At 41.1% G+C, this 19820-nt stretch overlaps 1 pseudogene; it reads left to right on the top strand.

Annotated features, from left to right (window-relative positions):
- Nucleotides 1-17096: 17096 nt before the first annotated feature.
- Nucleotides 17097-17904, top strand: LOC123949554 (annotated as a pseudogene).
- The last annotated feature ends 1916 nt before the right edge of the window (nt 17905-19820 follow it).

Genomic DNA, 19820 nt, shown 5'->3' with positions numbered 1-19820 from the left:
AATTTTGGGAGTTTATAGTTTTCCAGGAATGCATCCATTTCATCTAGGTTGCTTAACTTATTGGCATATAACTCTTGGTAATAATTTCTGATGATTGTTTCTATTTCCTTGGTGTTCATTGTGATCTCTCCCTTTTCATTCATAATTTTATTAATTTGGGCTTTCTCTCTTCTTTTGGATTAGTGTGGCCAATGGTTTATCGATCTTATTGATTCTCTCAAAAAACCAGCTTCTAGTTTCATTGATACGTTCTACTGTATCTCTCGTTTCTACCTCATTGATCTCTGCTCTAATCTTGATTATTTCCCTTCTTGCGTGTGGAGTTGGTTTGATTTGTTGTTGATTTTCCAGTTCGTTAAGGTGTAGAGACAGCTGGTGTATTCTGGATTTTTCCATTTTTTTGAGGGAGGCTTGGATGGCTATGTATTTCCCCCATAGAACAGCCTTTGCTGTATCCCATAGGTTTTGGACCGAAGTGTCTTCATTCTCATTGGTTTCCATGAATTGTTTAAGTTCATCTTGGATCTCATGGTTGATCCAAGCATTCTTAAACAAGGTGGTCTTTAGCTTCCAGGTGTTTGAGTTCCTTCTGAACTTTTCCTTGTGATTGAGTTCCAGGTTCAAAGCATTGTGACCTGAGAATAAGCAGGGAATAATGTCAGCCTTTTGGTATCAGTTGAGTCCTGCTTTGTGATGGAGTATGTGGTCTATTCTGAAGAAGGTTCCATGTGCACTTGAGAAGAATGAGTATTCTGTTGTTTTAGGGTGCAATGTTCTGTATATGTCTATGAGGTCCATCTGGTCCAATGTTTCATTCAATGCTCTTATTTCTTTATTAATTTTCTGCTTTGATGATCTTTCTACTTCTGAGAGAGATGTATTAAGATCTCCTACTTTTATTGTATTCATATCAATATGACTCTTTATCTTGATTAATAGTTTTCTTATGTAATTGGGTGCTCCCATATTGGGGGCGTAGATATTTACAATTGTTAGATCATCTTGGTGGATAGTCCCTTTAAGAATTATGTAGTGTCCTTCTGTATCTCTGACTACAGTCTTTAGTTTAAAATCTAATTTATCTGATATGAGAATCACTACCCTTTCCTTCTTTTGAGGCCCATTGGCATGAAAGATGCTTCTCCATCTCTTCACTTTCAGTCTAGGTGTATCCTTACAGTCTGGGTGTTGTCTCTTGTAGACAACATATGGATGGGTCCTGTCGTTTTATCCAAAATGCAACCCTGTGTTTTTTTATGGGCGCATTTAGGCCATTCACATTGAGAGTGATTATTGAGAGATAGGTTTTTATTGACATCTGTTACCTTTGAAGTCTTTCTGTCTGTAGATTGTTTCTATATTTCTGTTCAATGATATTCTTAGGATTTTTTCTCTTTTATAGGACTGCCCTTAATATTTCCTGCAGTGTCGGCTTGGTTGTTGCATCGTCTTTTAAGCCTTGCCAGTCATGGAAACTCTTTATCTCTCCATCCATTTTAAATGTCAGTCTTGCTTGATAGAGTATTCTTGGCTGCATATTCTTTTCATTTAGTACTCTGAATATATTATGCCAACCCTTCATGGCTTCCCAGGTCTCTGTGGAAAGGTCTGATGTTATTCTAATGGGCTTTCCTCTGTATGTAAGGAGCTTCTTTGTCTTACTTAGCTGCTTTTAGGAGGGTCTGTCTTGAAACACAATTCCTCATTTTAACTATAAAGTGTCGTGATGACTTTCAAGAATCTAAAATTTTGGGAGAAAATCTCTCTGCCTCTAGTACATGAATGTTGTTTCCATTCATGAGATTGGGAAAATTTTCATAGACAACTTCTTCCACTATATCTTCTAGACTTCTTTCTTTCTCCTCCCCATCAGGGATTCCAATAATTCTGTCATTGGAATGTTTCATGGCATCATTTATTTCCCTGATTCTGTTTTCGTGGCTTCTGAGCTGTTTGTTCCAGGCTGATCCGTTCTCTCTATCTGTTTGTCCTCCAGATCACTAATTCTATCTTCTGTCTCAGTTACCCTATCTTTTAGAGAATTTAGATTGGATTGGAACTCATTGAGAGCATTTTGAACATCATCCCTGGTGGCTTTCAGTTCTGCCTTTACATTGTGAACATCATCCCTGTGGCTTTCAGTTCTGCCCTAATCAATTCCATTTGGTCATCCATGGCTTTCTCCAACCTAGCTATTGCCTGGATAATTGTTAGTCTGAATTCCTTTTCCAAATTATTGTCTATGTTGATAGCCATTAGCTCTGTTGCAGAAGGTCCATCCTCTGTATTTTTCTTCTGTTGGGTATTCCTCCTCCTAGTCATTTTGATAATAGATGACTGAACAGATGCACCTGGATGTATCAATTGTGGTGCAGTCAAGGTGCACCCTGGAAGGCTTCTGTGCAATCAGGGTTCCCCACCCAAATGAGAGAAAAAAGAAAAGAAAAAGAAATAGAAAAGAAGAAAGAAAAAAAAGGAAAAGAAAAAGGAAAAAAAAAAAGAAAACAAAAAGGGAGAGAGAGACAGACAGGATAAAAAGGGAAGATAAAAGGGAAGGTTTAGCCCAAATGGGCCCCAAGGTAAGATTTATGAAGTATACAAACAGAAACAGACAAAAAAAAAGACTGATAAAAGTATATGACAAGAGAAAAAAATATATATATAAGCAAAAATGGGAAGAACCTCATCAGAAAGAACCCCAAGTATAAGATTTATATATTATCAGGGCAAACACAAATTCACAGAAACACTGGTAGAAGGAAAAATTGGGAGAGTGGTTATAAATTCTCAGTATGGGGGATGAAGGTTATTTTTATTCTTTCTGGATGTATCTTGATGTTTTTGTTAAGGGACTCAACTTTCCTAAGTTACAGGGGGAATAGAAACTGGTTTGCCTAAAGGGGTAGCATTGATTGGGGAAAGGGGATTACCTTGAAGTTTAACTCTGTATGTATATTAGAAAATAAAAATTAAAAAAGAATAAACTAGACTAAACTAAGTTAAAATTAAAAAAGAATTAAAAGGGGCGCCTGGGTGGCTCAGTGGATTAAGCCTCTGCCTTCGGCTCAGGTCATGATCTCAGGGTCCTGGGATCGAGCCCCGCATCAGGCTCTCTGCTTCATGGGGAGCCTGCTTCCTCCTCTCTCTCTGCCTGCCTCTCTGCCTACTTGTGATCTCTCTGTCAAATAAATAAATAAAATCTTTTAAAAAAATAAAAAAAAATAAAAAAGAATTAAAAAATAGAAAAGCTAAAGAAAAACATGGGTGTATGTATCAAAAAGTTCAGGTTAGAAGGTTATTAAGGAATTTGATGTACTGGACATCTCAGTGTGATGGTAAGTAGGTTAAAAAATTATCTGTATGTATTAAAAAAAAGAACCAGAATATTGGTAAAGAGTTAAAAATAAAGTTGTATTTTTGAAGTAGTGGTGGTTGTTCTCTTGTAGTCTTTTTTTTTTTTCCTCCTTCCTGGTTGGTTTTCTGGGGGAGGGGCCTGCCACGTGGGTTTTCAGACAACGATGTTCCCTGAGTTAGGTCCTCCCCCTCACCTCAAGGGGGCGGGCTCTGAGGAAACTGTTTTTTCAGGCTTTTGTTCTCTGGGGATTTTTATGTTCTTTCATCTGTTTTCTCTTGCCTTGACAGCTTTTGATGGTTTTTGGAGTTTTAGAGGAGAGCAACCTGCACCCCGACTTCCCTCTCAGAGAGAAGCCTCAGAATGCTCTGCAGAGTTGCTAACAGAGTCGGTTCTGAGTCACGGTCCCTGGGGATGAAGGAGCTCCTCATTTTACCCAATACCAGGGCAGCGGCGGCTGTCTAGGCAGCTCCAGCCCACCAGAGAGGTTCTAAGCAGAGATTGCACACTGAGAGTTTCCTGCTGTCCCGGGCTGGGAATGTCTGGTTTTTCCAGATGCCAGAGCTCCAGGCTAGAACCCCTGAGCACCTCTCCCAAGGGAGGGTGTGGGAGACGCGCATTTCAGGATTGCCATCTGGCCAGGCTCCCAGCCCCTCATGGGGGCCGGACCCCACTTGTTCTCGGGTGCGCCTGTGGCTTGGGCAAGCTGGTGGCTCAGGGACCAAGACCTGATTTCTCCGCCACACTCTCTCTGGCTCAGCACCAGGGGAGGCTGTCCTGGGTCCGGGGACTTAGGTCCCTGTCCCTAACCACCCAGATTCCCACTATTTCCTCCTGTGATCCTTTGCTCTTTCTTTTTTGAGTGCTTTCTACCAGACTCCAAGTTAATGTTGGTCCCCAGACGCAGGGCACTCTTGTATTGGGGTATTACTTTCCAATTGGTCACCTCTGGTGGCTCCCTCCCCCTTTTGTTTATCTTCTGATATCAGTCCAATGTTCCCACTCTGCTTTACCTGCCACTGGCGTCTTCTGCTCTTGTAGAGATCTAGTCGTGTATAATTCTGATCTCTGGCTGATTTCATGGGTGGTTGGAGTTCTTTGGTAGGTAATCAGCTCACTTTAGGGTACAGGTTGAAACGGCGCCTCCTCCTACTTCCCTGCCATCTTGACTCTGCTCCCCACTTGAGGTTCTTTTTGACAAGGTTTCTTCTTTCTTTTTCTTTTTTTTTTTTTTGCTTTTATATATATGTATTTTTTTTCACTTGTCATATACTTTTACCAGTCTTTTGTTTGTCTGTTTTTGTTTGTATATTTCATAAATCTTACCTTGGGGCCCATGTGGGCTGAGTCTTCTCTTTTGTCTTCCCTTTTTTTCCTGTCTCTCTCTCTCTCTCTCTCTTTTTATTTTTCTTTTCTTTTTTCTCTCATTGGTTAGGGAATCCTGATTGCTCAGAAGCATTACAGGGTGTATCTTGACTACACTATGGTCGATACATCCAGCTGCATCTGACCAGTCATCTTTCACCAAAATGACTAGGAGGAGGAATGCCCAACACAAGAAAAATACAGAGGATGGACCTTCTGCAACAGAGCTAATAGCTATTGATATAGGCAATATGTCAGAAAGGGAATGCAGGCTAACAATTATCCAGGCAATAGCTAGGTTGGAGAAAGCCATGGATGGCCAAGTGGAATTGATTAAGACAGAACTGAAATCCACCAGGGATGATGTTCACAATGTTAGGGCAGAACTGAAATCCACCAGGGATGATGTTCAAAATGCTCTCAATGAGTTCCAATCTAATCTAAATTCTCTAAAAGATAGGGTAACTGAGACAGAAGATAGAATTAGTGACCTGGAAGACAAACAGATAGAGAGAACGGATCAGGAGGAGGCCTGGAACAAACAGCTTAGAAGCCATGAAAACAGAATCAGGGAAATAAATGACGCCATGAAACATTCCAACGACAGAATTATTGGAATCCCTGAAGGGGAGGAGAAAGAAAGAAGTCTAGAAGATATAGTGGAAAAAGTTCTACGAAAATTTTCCCAGTCTTGCGAATGGAACCAGTGTTCATGTACTAGAGGCAGAATGGTCTCCCTCCAAGATTATAGATTCTAAAAAAGAATCAAGGCACCTGATAGTAAAATTGAGAAATTATAATTGTAAATACAATCTCTTGAAAGCTTGTAGGACAAAGAGGATACTCACGTACAGAGGAAAGTCCATCAGAATAACGTCAGACCTGTCCACAGAAACCTGGCAAGCCAGACAGGGCTGGCAAGTTATATTCAGGGCACTCAATGAGAAGAACATGCAGCCAAGAATACTTTATCCAGCAAGATAGACATTCAAAATAGACGGAGTGATAAAGAGTTTCCAAGACTGGCAAGGCTTAAAAGACTATGCAACTACCAAGCCGACACTGCAGGAAATATTAAGGGGGGGTTCTATAAAAGAGGAAAAATCCTAAGAATATCATTGAACAGAAATACAGAGACAATGTATAGAATAAAAGATCTCAAAGGTAACATGATGTCAATAAAAATGTATCTATCAATAATCACTCTCAACGTGAATGGTCTAAATGCGCCCATAAAATGACACAGGATTGCATATTGGATAAAACGACAGGACCCATGTATATGTTGTCTACAAGAGACCCATTTTGAACTAAAGATACATCCAGACTGAAAGTGAAGGGATGGAGAAGCATCTTTCATGCCAATGGGCCTCAAAAGAAGGTTGGGGTAGCAATTCTCATCTCAGATAAACTAGATTTTAATCTAAAGACTGTAGTCAGAGATACAGAAGGACACTACATAATTCTTAAAGGGACTATCCACCAAGATGATCTAAAAATTGTAAATATCTACACCCCTAATATGTGAGCAGTCAATTACATAAGAAAACTATTAATCAAGATTAAGAATCATATTGATATGAATACATTAATAGTAGGAGATCTTAACATAACCCTCTCAGTAATAGAGACATCATTGAATCAGAAAATCATAAAGAAACAAGAGCATTGAATGACACATTGGACCAGATTGACCTCATAGATATATACAGAACATTCCACCCTAAAACAACAGAATACTCATTCTTCTCAAGTGCACATGGAATCTTCTCCAGAAAAGACCACATACTTGGTCACAAAGCAGGACACAATTGATACCAAAAGACTGACATTATTCCCTGCATATTCTCAGATCACAATGCTTTGAAACTGGAGCTCAATCACAAGGAAAAGTTCAGAAGGAACTCAAACACCTGGAAGCTAAAGACCACGTTGCATAAGAATGCCTGGATCAGGAGAGAGGAGTCAAGATGGTGGAGAAGTAGCAGGCTGAGACTACATCAGGTAGCAGGAGATCAGCTAGATAGCTTATCTAAACATTGCAAACACCTACAAATCCAATGGGAGATTGAAGAGAAGAACAGCAATTCTAGAGACAGAAAATCAACAACTTTCTCATAGGTAGGATTGGCGGAGAAGTGAATCCAAATGATGGGAAGATAGACCGCGGGGGGAGGGTCCCACTCCCGGCAAGCGGCGGAGCAACGGAGCACAAATCAGGACTTTTAAAAGTCTGTTCCAATGAGGGACTCCAGAGGCTAAACCAGGGTGAAGCCTACGTGGGGTCAGCGTGGCCCCAATCCCGCAGGGTCAGAGAAGGATCGGGGGTGTTGGAGTGTTGCAGAGCTCACAGGTATTAGAATGGGGAATCTGGCTACAGAGACAGAGCTGAGTAGTGAGCTCTCAGCTCGGGGTTACCTTGAACCAGTCACAGGCTGGGTGAGCTCAGAGTGCGGCTGGAGGCAGGGGATACGGGAGTGATTGGGCGCTGTTCTCTGGGGGTGCAATGAGGAGTGGGGCCCCGAGCTCTCGGCTCCTTCGGGCCGGAGACTGGGAGGCTGCCATTTCCATTCCCATCCTCTGGAACTCTACGGAAAGCATTCAGGGAACAAAAGCTCCCGAAGCGAACCCGAGTGGATTATTTAGTCCGGCCCCCGGTAAGGGCGGTGCAATTAAGCCTCGGGCAAAGACACTTGAGAGTCACAACAACAGGCCCCTCCCCCAGAAGATCAACAAAAATTCCAGCAAGGAAGAAGTTCATCTACCAAGGAAAGCTGGTTCAATACCTAGGACAGCAGCGGAATTCCAGAGGAGAAGAAAGCAAAATACGGAATTCATGGCTTTCTCCCCATAATTCTTTAGTCTCGTGGTTAATTTAATTTTTTTTTCAATTTTTTTCTTTCATTTTTCTTCTTCTGCTAATTTTTTAAACTTTTACCCTTTTCTTTTTTAACGTTTTTTAACTAGTTTATCTAATCTATATATTTTTTCTTTCTTATTTATATTTTTTCTTTATTTGTTTCATTTAAAAAATTTTTTTTTCTGAACCTCTTTTTATCCCCTTCCTCCCCCCCATGATTTGGGGTCTATTCTGATTTGGTTAAAGCACATTTTTCTGGGGTCTTTGCCACCCTTTTAGTATTTTACTTGCTCCTTCATATACTCTTATCTGGACAAAATGACAAGGCAGGAAAATTCACCACAAAAAAAAACAAAAAACAAAAAACAAAAAAACCAAAAACAAGAGACAGTACCAAAGGCTAGGGACCTTATCAATACAGACATTGGTAATATGTCAGATCTAGAGTTCAGAATGAGAATTCTGAAGGTTCTAGCCAGGCTCAAAAAGGCATGGAAGATATTAGAGAAACCCTCTCTGGAGATATAAAAACCCTTTCTGGAGAAATTAAAGAACTAAAATCTAACCAAGTTGAAATCAAAAAGGCTATTAATGAGGTGCAATAAAAAATGGAGGCTCTAACTGCTAGGATAAATGAGACAGAAGAATTAGTGATATAGAAGACCAAATGACAGAGAATAAAGAAGCAGAGCAAAAGAGGGACAAACAGCTACTGGACCACGAGGGGAGAATTCAAGAGATAAGTGACACCATAAGATGAAACAACATTAGAATAATTGGGATTCCAGAAGAAGAAGAAACAGAGAGGGGAGCAGAAGGTCTATTGGAGAGAATTATTGGAGAGATTTTCCCTAATATGGCAAGGGGAACAAGCATCAAAATCCAGGAGGTGCAGAGAACCCCCTCAAAATCAACAAGAATAGGTTGACACCCCGTCACCTAATAGTAAAATTTACAAGTCTTAGTGAAAAAGAGAAAATCCTGAAAGCAGCCCGAGAAAAGAAGTCTGTAACATACAATGGTAAAAATATTAGATTGGCAGCAGACTTATCCACAGAGACCTGGCAGGCCAGAAAGAGCTGGCATGATATATTCAGAGCACTAAACGAGAAAAACATGCATCCAAGAATACTCTATCCAGCTAGGCTATCATTGAAAATAGAAGGAGAGATAAAAAGCTTCCAGGACAAACAAAAACTGAAAGAATTTGCAAACACCAAACCAGCTCTACAGGAAATATTGAAAGGGGTCCTCTAAGCAAAGAGAGAGCCTAAAAGTAGTAGATCAGAAAGGAACAGAGACAATATACAGTAACAGTCATCTTACAGGCTAATAATGGCACTAAATTCACATCTCTCAATAGTTACCCTGAATGTGAATGTGTTAAATGCCCCAATCAAAAGACAGAGGGTATCAGAATAGATTAAAAAAAACAAAACCCATCTATATGTTGCCTACAAGAAACTCATTTTAGACGTGAAGACACTTCCAGATTTAAAGTGAGGGGTGGAAAACAATTTACCATGCTAATGGGCATCAGAAGAAAGCTGGGGTGGCAATCCTTATATCAGATCAATTCAATTTTAAGCCAAAGACTATAATTAGAGATGAGGAAGGACACTATATCCTACTCAAAGGGTCTGTCCAACAAGAAGATCTAACAATTTTAAATATCTATGCCCCTAACGTGGGAGCAGCCAACTATATCAACCAATTAATAACAAAATCAAAGAAACACATCAATAATAATACAATAACAGTAGGGCACTTTAACACTCCCCTCACTAAAATGGACAGATCATCCAAGCAAAAGATCAAAGAGGAAATAAAGGCCTTAAATGACACACTGGACCAGATGGACATCACAGATATATTCAGAACATTTCATCCCAAAGCAACAGAATACACATTCTTCTCTAGTGCACATGGAACCTTCTCCACAATAGATCACATCCTGGGTCACAAATCAGGTCTCAACTGGTATCAAAAGATTGGGATCATTCCCTGCATATTTTCAGACCACAACGCTTTGAAGCTAGAACTCAATCACAAGAGGAAAGCTGGAAAGAACCCAAATACATGGAGACTAAACAGCATCCTTCTAAGGAATGAATGGGTCAACCAGGAAATTAAAGAAGAATTGAAAAAATTCATGGAAACAAATGATAATGAAAACACAACCATCCAAAATCTGTGGGACACAGCAAAGGCAGTCCTGAGAGGAAAATATATAGCGGTACAAGCCTTTCTCAAGAAACAAGAAAGGTCTCAAGTACACAACCTAACCCTACACGTAAAGGAACTGGAGAAAGAACAAGAAAGAAACCCTAAACCCAGCAGGAGAAGAGAAATCAGAAAGATCAGAGCAGAAATCAATGAAATAGAAACAACAACAACAAAAAAAAAACAATAGAAAAAATCAATGAAACGAGGAGCTGGTTCTTTGAAAGAATTAAGATTGATAAACCCCTGGCCAGACTTATCAAAAAGAAAAGAGAAAGGACCCAAATAAATAAAATCATGAATGAAAGAGGAGAGATCACAACTAACACCAAAGAAATACAGACAATTATAAGAACATACTATGAGCAACTCTACGCCAACAAATTTGACAATCTGGAAGAAATGGATGCATTCCTAGAGACATATAAACTACCACAACTGAACCAGGAAGAAATAGCAAACCTGAACACACCCATAACCAGTAAGGAGATTGAAACAGTCATCAAAAATCTCCAGACAAACAAAAGCCCAGGGCCAGACGGCTTCCCAGGGGAATTCTACCAAACATTTAAAGAAGAACTAATTCCTATTCTCCTGAAACTGTTCCAAAAAATAGAAATGGAAGGAAAACTTCCAAACTCATTTTATGAGGCCAGCATCACCTTGATCCCAAAACCAGACAAGGATTCCACCAAAAAAGGGAACTACAGACCAATATCCTTGATGAACACAGATGCAAAAATTCTCACCAAAATACTAGACAATAGAATTCAACAGTACATTAAAAGGATTATTCACCACGACCAAGTGGGATATATTCCAGGGCTGCAAGGTTTGTTCAACATCCACAAATCCATCAATGTCATACAATACATTAATAAAAGAAAGAACAAGAACCATATGATACTCTCAATAGATGCTGAAAAAAAAGCATTTGACAAAGTACAGCATCCCTTCCTGGTCAAAACTCTTCAAAGTGTAGGGATAGAGGGCACATACCTCAATATTATCAAAACCATCTATGAAAAACCCACTGCAAATATCATTTTCAATGGAGAAAAACTGAAAGCTTTTCCGTTAAGGTCAGGAACACGGCAGGGATGTCCATTATCACCACTGCTATTCAACATAGGACTAGAAGTCCTAGCCTCAGCAATCAGACAACAAAAGGGTTAAAGGCATCCAAATCGGCAAAGAAGAAGACAAACTATCACTCTTTCGCAGATGATATGATACTATATGTGGAAAACGCAAAAGACTCCACTCTAAAACTGCTAGGACTTGTACAGGAATTCAGTAAAGTGTCAGGATATAAAATCAATGCACAGAAATCAGTTGCATTTCTCTACACCAACAACAAGACAGAAGAACGAGAAATTAAGGAGTCAACGGTGCTGGGAAAATTGGACAGCCACATGCAGAAAAATGAAATTTGACCACTTCTTTACACCACACATACAAAATAGACTCCAAATGGATGAAGGACCTCAATGTGAGAAAGGAATCCATCAAAATCCTTGAGGAGAACACAGGCAGCACCTTCTTCGACCTCAGCCACAGGAACATCTTCCTAGGAACATCGGCAAAGGCAAAGGAAGCAAAGGCAAAAATGAACATTGGGATTTCATCAAGATCAAAAGCTTTTGCACAGCAAAGGAAACAGTTAACAAAACCAAAAGACAACTGACAGAATGGGAGAAGATATTTGCAAATGACATATCAGATAAAGGGCTAGTGTCCAAAATCTATAAGGAACTTAGCAAACTCAACACCCAAAGAACAAACAATCCAATCAAGAAATGGGCAGAGGACATGAGCAGACATTTCTGCAAGAAGACATCCAGATGGTCAACAGACCCATGAAAAAGTGCTCCACATCACTCAGCATCAGCGAAATACTAATCAAAACCACAATGAGATATCACCTCACACCAGTCAGAATGGCTAAAATTAACAAGTCAGGAAATGAGAGATGCTGGCGAGGATGCGCAGAAAGGGGAACCCTCCTACACTGTTGGTGGGAATGCAAACTGGTGCAACCACTCTGGAAAACAGCATGGAGATTCCCCAAAATGTTGAAAACAGAACTACCCTATGACCCAGCAATTGCACTACTGGGTATTTACCCTAAAGATACAAACGTAGTGATCCAAAGGGGCACGTGTACCGGAATGTTTATAGCAGCAATGTCTACAATAGTCAAACTATGGAAAGAACCTAGATGTCCATCAACAGATGAATGGATAAAGAAGAAGTGGTATATATACACAATGAAATACTATGCAGCCATCAAAAGAAATGAAATCTTGCCATTTGTGACAACGTGGATGAAACTAGAAGGTATCATGCTTAGTGAAATAAGTCAATCAGAGAAAGACAACTATCATATGATCTCCCTGATATGAGGATGTGGAGATGCAACATGGGGGGTTAGGGTGATAGGGGAAGAATAAATGAAACAAGATGGGATTGGGAGGGAGACAAACCATAAGTGACTCTTAATCTCACAAAACAAACTGAGGGTTGCTGCGGGAAGGGGGGGTTGGGAGAGGGGGAGGGGGGTTATGGATATTCGGGAGGGTGTGTGCTATGGTGAGTGCTGTGAATTGTGTAAACCTGGTGATTCACAGACCTGTACCCCTGGGGATCAAAATACATTATATGTTTATAAAAAAATAAGAAATAAATAAAGAATTAAAAAAAAAAAGAATGTTTGGATCAACCAGGAGATCAAAGGAGAACTTAAACAATTCATGGAAATCAACAAGAATGATGACACTTTTGTCCAAAACCTATGGGATACAGCAAAGGCAGTCCTAAGGGGGAAATACATAGCCATCCAAGCCTCCCTCAAAAAAATTGAAAAATCCAGAATACACCAGCTGTCTTTACACCTTAAAGAGCTGGAGAACCAACAACAAATCACACCAACTCCACACAAAAGAAGGGAAATAATCAAGATTAAAGCAGAGATCAATGAGGTCGAAAGCAGAGATACGGAGAACATAGCAATGAAACTAGAAACTGGTTTATTGAAAGAATCAATAAGATTGATAAACCATTGGCCACACTAATCCAAAAGAAAAGGGAGAAAGCCCAAATTAATAAAATTATGAATGAAAAGGGAGAGATCACAATGAACACCAAGGAAATAGAAACAATCATCAGAAATTATTACCAACAGTTATATGCCAATAAGCTAAGCAAACTAGATGAAATGGATGCATTCCTGGAAAACTATAAACTCCCAAAATTGAACCAGGAAGAAATTGACAACCTGAATAGACCAATATCTAGTAACGAGATTGAAGCAGGGATCAAAGACCTCCCAAAAAACAAGAGCCCAGGACCTGACGAATTCCCTGGGGAATTCTACCAAACTTCCAAAGAAGAAATAACACCAATTCTCCTGAAGCTTCTTCAAAAAATTGAAGCAGAAGGAAAACTTCCAGATTCTTTTTATGAAGCCAGCATTACCCTGATCCCCAAACCAGGCAAAGACCCTACCAAAAAGGAGAATTTCAGACCAATATCACTGATGAATATGGACTCTATGATTCTCAACAAGATCCTAGCAAACAGGATCCAGCAGCACATTCAAAAGATTATCCACCATGACCAGGTGGGATTCATCCCTGGGTTACAAAGTTGGTTCAACATTTGCAAATCATTCAGTGTGAAAGAACAAATCAATAAGAGAAGAGAGAAGAACCACATGGTCCTCTCAATTGATGCAGAAAAAGCATTTGACAAAATCCAGCATCCGTTCCTGGATTAAAACGCTTCAAAGTATAGGGATAGAGGGAACATCCCTGAACTTCATAAAATCTGTCTATGAAAGACCCACAGCAAATATCATCCTCAATGGAAAAAAGCTTGCAGCCTTCACGCTGAGATCAGGAACATGACAAGGATGCCCACTCTCACCATTCTTGTTCAACATAGTATTAGAAGTCCTTGCATCGGCAATCAGACAACAAAGAGAAATAAAAGGTATCCAAATTGGCAAGGAAGAAGTCAAACTCTCTCTCTTCACAGATGACATGATTCTTTATATGGAAAACCCCAAAGACTCCACCCCCAAACTACTAGAACTCATACAGCAATTCAGTAACGTGGCAGGATACAAAGTCAATGTACAGAAATCAGTGGATTTCTAATACACTAACAATGAAAATACAGATAGAGAAATTAGAGAATTGATCCCATTTACCATAGCACCAAGAACCATAAGATACCTGGGAATAAACCTAACCAAAGGGTAAAGGATCTGTACTCGAGGAACTACAGAACACTTACGAAAGAAATTGAAGAAGACACAAAAAGATGTAAGACCATTCCATGCTCTTGGATCAGAAGAATTAACATTATTAAAATGTCTATACTGCCTGAGCAATCTATACTTCTAATGCCATTCTGATCAAAATTCCACTGGTATTTTTCAAAGAGCTGGAGCAAATAATCTTAAAATTTGTATGGAATCAGAAGAGACCCTGAATCACTAATTAAATGTTGAAAAACAAAAAGAAAACTGGTGGCATCATGTTACCTGATTTCAAGCTCTACTACAAAGCTGTGATCACCAAGACAGCATGCTACTGGCACAAAAACAGACACAGTGACCAGTGGAACAGAATAGAGAGCCCAGATATTGACCCTCCACTCTATGGTCAAATAATCTTTGACAAAGCAGGAAAAAATATACAGTGTAAAAAAGACAGTCTCTTCAATAAATGGTGCTGGGGAAATTGGACAGCTATATGTAGAAGAATGAAACTCCACCATTCTCTTACACTGTACACAAAGATAAGCTCAAAATGGATAAAAGACCTTAACGTGAGACAGGAATCCATCAGAATCCTAGAGGAGAACATAGGCAGTAACCTCTTCAACATCAGCCACAGAAATTTCTTTCAAGATATGTCTCCAAAGGCAAAGGGAACAAAAGCAAAAATGAACTTTTGGTACTTCATCAACACCAAAAGCTTCTGCACAGCAAAGGGAATAGTCAACAAAACACTGAGGCAACCCACGGAATGGGAGAAGATATTTGCAAATGACAGTACAGATGAAAGGTTGATATCCAGGACCTATAAAGAACTCCTCAAATTCAACACACATGAAACAAATAATCATATCAAAAAATGGGCAGAAGATATGAACAGACACTTCTCCAATGAAGACATACAAATGGCTATCAGACACATGAAAAATGTTCTTCATCACTAGCCATCAGGGAGATTCAAATTAAAACCACATTGAGATATCACCTGACACCAGTTAGAATGGCCAAAATTAGCAAGACAGGAAACAACGTGTGTTGGAGAGGATGTGGAGAAAGGGGAACCCTCTTACACTGTTGGTGGGAATGCAAGTTGGTGCAGCCACTTTGGAGAACAGTGTGGAGATTCCTCAAGACATTAAAAATAGAACTTCCCTATGACCCTGCAATTGCACTACCGGGCATTTACCCCAAAGATACAGATGTAGTGAAAAGAAGGGCCATCTGTACCCCAATGTTCATAGCAGCAATGGCCATGGTCACCAAATTGTGGAAAGAACCAAGATGCCCTTCAACAGACGAATGGATAAGGAAGAATAACACTATGGAGTATTATGCCTCCATCAGAAAGGATGAATACCCAACTTTTTTAGCAACATGGAGGAGACTGGAAGAGATTATGCTGAGTGAAATAAGTCAAGCAGAGAGAGCCATTTATCATATGGTTTCACTTATTTGTGGAGCATAACAAATAATATAGAGAACATGGGGAGATGGAGAAGAGAAGGGAGTTGAGGGAAATTGGAAGGGGAGAGGAACCATGGGAGACTATGGACCCTGAAAAACAACCTGAGGGTTTTGAAACAGTGGAGGTTGGGAGGTTGGGTAACCAGGTGGTGGATATTGGGGAGGGCATTATTGCATGTAGCACTGGGTGTGGTGCAAAAACAATGAATACTGTTATGCTGAAAAGAAATAAAAAAAAAAAAGAAAAGGGACGTTGGAAAAATGTATGTTTCCAACCAGGGAAAGGCTCAGGAGCCCAGCTGCCAAGAGGGCCTCCTAACTGCCGCAGAAAAAGATATCAAACACAAAGCAGAGATTATAAAACACCTTGAAGCCATCTGCCTTCCAAGAGAAGTAGCAATCCTGTACTGTAAGGGATACCAGAAAGAAGACGACCCCATAATGTGGGAAAATCATTTGGCAGATGAGGCTGCCAAGACTGCAGCCAGTAAGGGCATGGACAAAGCCCATTCCCTCACCATGGCCCCGAGAGGCCACCTCCCCTCTGGACGAAGTCCCTCTGCTCAGTTACACTTAAAAAAAAAGGGGGCCATGGCTGAAGGGGTCACCCTAACTAAAAAGGGATGATTAGTGATGCCAGATGAGCGTGTCTTCATCCCAACAACAACAGGAGGGTGTCTAGTCAAAAAAATATTACCAACTCACTCACCTGGAAAAAAACTACATTAGAGGCCCTCCTCAAAAATACTACTACATCAGCCATCTATAAGCACTATGTTGATCAAACAGTGAGCAACACATAACATATGCAAAAATAATACTTGGCCTATGTTGTGGTCCCTGCCATGTGTCCAGAGGATGGGAGTAACCCATTTCAAAGAGTTAAAAATAGACTTCACAGATGTGCAGCTGAACAGGGAGTTCAGATACCTTCTAGTGATAATGTGCATATTCTCTGGGTTGGTCAAGGCCTTCCTGACCAGGAAGAATTGAAGCGGGGAAGTAGCCAAAGTCTTATTTCTTATGGAAAATTACGCCCTGGTTTGGCCTGCCATTAATAATCCATAGTAACAATGGGCCCATATTTATAGCAGACATTGTACAGGTCTTAACCAAGTCTTTCAACATCACCTGGAGGCTTCACACCACCTACGAGGCCCAACACTCAGGGAAAGTAAAGCGAATGAATCTCACCCTCAAGGGAACTTCAGCAAAATTTTGTCAGGAGACTAGCTTCCCAGGCCAAATCTGCTACTCCTGGCCCTCCTGCGTGCCCACTGCACACCGAGGAGACTCAGTTATTCCCCTTTCAAATTAGTATATGGCCAGCCACCCCCACATTGGGGGAGACTCCAGGAAACTTACATCAGATTGGGGATAAAGAGATAAAAAGATAACTTCAGGCCCCTGGGGGCCACCTTAAATATACTACAAAGGTACACCACTGAGAAGGCCCTAATTTCCTTAGGGCCCCAGGTGCACTCTTTCCAGGCAGGAGACTCAGTCTAGATCAAAGATTGGAAAAGGGCTCTTTTTCGTGGCGCCTCAGAGGCGGTAGGCTGCTTCAGGATGAAGCTGAACATCTCTTTCCCAGCTACTGGCTGCCAGAAACTCACTGAAGTGGACGATGAACACAAACTTCGTACCTTTTATGAGAAGCGTATGGCCACAGAAGTTGCTGCTGACGCCCTCGGTGAAGAATGGAAGGGTTATGTGGTCTGAATCGGTGGTGGCAATGACAAACAAGGCTTCCCCATGAAGCAGGTGTCTTGACCCATGGCTGTATCCGCCTGCTGCTGAGTAAGGGGCATTCCTGCTACAGACCAAGGAGGACGGGAGAGAGAAAGCGCAAATCTGTTCGGGGTTGCATTGTGGATGCCAATCTCAGTGTTCTCAACTTGGTCATTGTAAAGAAAGGGGAGAAGGATATTCCTGGACTCACTGATACTACTGTGCCTCGACGCCTGGAGCCCAAAAGAGCCAGCAGAATCCGCAAACTCTTCAATCTCTCTAAAGAAGATGATGTCCGCCAGTATGTTGTGAGAAAGCCCTTAAATAAAAAGGTAAGAAACCTAGAACCAAAGCGCCCAAGATACAGCATCTTGTTACTCCACGTGTCCTCCAACACAAACGTCAGCGTATTGCTTTGAAGAAACAGCGCACTAAGAAAAACAAGGAAGAGGCTGCAGAATATGCTAAACTTTTGGCCAAGAGAATGACGGAGGCCAAAGAAAAAGGCCAGGAACAGATTGCCAAGAGATGGAGGCTGTCCTCTCTGAGAGCTTCTACCTCTAAGTCTGAGTCCAGTCAAAAATGAGATTTTCTAAGAGTGACAAATAAATAAGATCAGACATTTAAAAAAAAAAAAAGATTGGAAAAGGGACTCCTCAAACCACAATGGACAGGGCCTCACACTGTTGTTCTAACCACCCCTACTGCCCTTAAGGTTTCTTGTGCCACCCCATGGGTCCACCACTCCAAAATAAAAGAAGCCCATCACTCAAATGAAGAGCCACACCAGTGAAAAGTCCAGCTGAACCCCCACAGACCCACTCCGGCTTTGACTTTAAGGAGATCCCACCAAGTGATGGACACTTGCTTGTCATGGTCCCCAGTTCTCATTGGCATATTATTCCTCATTCTAGGGGTTGGACTCTCACTGTTGCCCCTTCTGACTAGACTTTCCCTCAGAGACTTGCTATTGTTGTTTAATGAGTGACCCTAGGGTGTATTACTACACTTACTTGTTCACAGGATTTATCTGCTGTTGGGCTATCCACAATGGCTCCCTCTAACTAAGTCCAGGAATCCCACTTTTATTGGCCCTCTGCTGTCTACTTCCAAGTGCATTTCACTATGGTTTTCTTGACCCCAGTCAGTCCTGGTCTTCTGCTACCTGCTATGTTGTTCCTCGTCATAGTAGCATTTGGTCCTTGTATTTTTCAAGCCCTTACCAGGTTTATCACTGCTCAAATTGCCAAGATCAGACTCCACTTGCTCATTACTCACTATCGTCCTATAGATAATGAAGATGATGCCCTCTAAACCAGGTGCTTAAGGGGGCATTAAAAAAAAAAAAAAAAGGAAAATATGTGTTCTGAGGTGGCTGACCAATCCAGCATAGGAATACCAGTCCCAGCCCCAGGGCCATTCCGGGTTTTCTACTAGCCCCATCAGCCACAGCCACAAGGGTGGCACAAATATGGAAGTAAAAGTGTCTAAACTACCCCCTTTGTGCTTGGGGCTCAGACCTTGAGAGATTACTCTCCCCTGAGCCTGCTGGTGTAAAATAAACCTCTGATCCTCCAAGGTCTCCAAGTGCTGCTTGTTTGTTTGCTTTTTTTTTTTTTTTTTTTTTTTTTTTGCCAGGATCCAGTCTGTGTTCTCCGTAACAGTTGCTCCAGTGGCTAAGTGAGGGGTGGAATCCTTGCTGGATCAGTGTGGTCTCAGGATCCTCACAGGTCACAGAAAGACTGGGAGGGCCTGGGCGTGGCAGAGCTCCCAGCTCCCAGGTATCAGAGTGGGAAAGCTGGCTGCAAACATGGAGCAGAGAAGAGGGGTCTCAGCTTGGCATTGCCACAAACTATGATCTGAGGCAGAGTTTGGCCACTACTCTTCAAGAAGGGATGCCACAAGTGGCAGATCTGGGGAGACACCTAGCTTTTTAAGATGTTCAAAGATGACATTCTATTCATTTTTGAGATGGTTATGACTTGAGAGGCAAATGGACTCATGGAGAGTGGGGGTTGAGGTCTTTACCACAATATGAGAGGCTAGACGTCTGCAAGGGACTTTCTCACACACATTTCCCAAGTCTTGTCCATGCAGAATAATTCAAGGAAAACACAGGGTAGGACTCTTTTTTATTTTTTATTATTTTATTTTATTTTTTAAATTTCTTTTCAGTGTTCCAGAATTCATAGTTTATGCACCACACCCAGTGCTCCATGTAATACATGCCCTCCATAATACCCACCACCAGGCTCACCCAACCTCCCACCCCACTCCCCACCAAAACCCTCAGTTTGTTTCTCAGATTCCACAGTCTCTCATGGTTCATCTCCCCCTCCAATTTCCCCCAACTCACTTCTCTCCCTTTCCCCATGCCCTCCATGTTATTCCTTATGCTCCACCAATAAGTGAAACCATATGATAATTGACTCTCTCTGCTTATCTTGTTTCACTCAGCATAGTGTCCTCCTGTTCCGTCCATGTTGGGTATTCATCCTTTCTGATGGAGGCATAATACTCCATAGTATGTATGGAGCATA

Source organism: Meles meles, chromosome 1 (genome assembly GCF_922984935.1).
Source record: "Meles meles chromosome 1, mMelMel3.1 paternal haplotype, whole genome shotgun sequence".
Classification (NCBI taxonomy): Eukaryota; Metazoa; Chordata; class Mammalia; order Carnivora; family Mustelidae; genus Meles; species Meles meles.
Note: the sequence above shows the minus strand (reverse complement) of the source record. Positions and strands in the feature narration are given on the sequence as shown.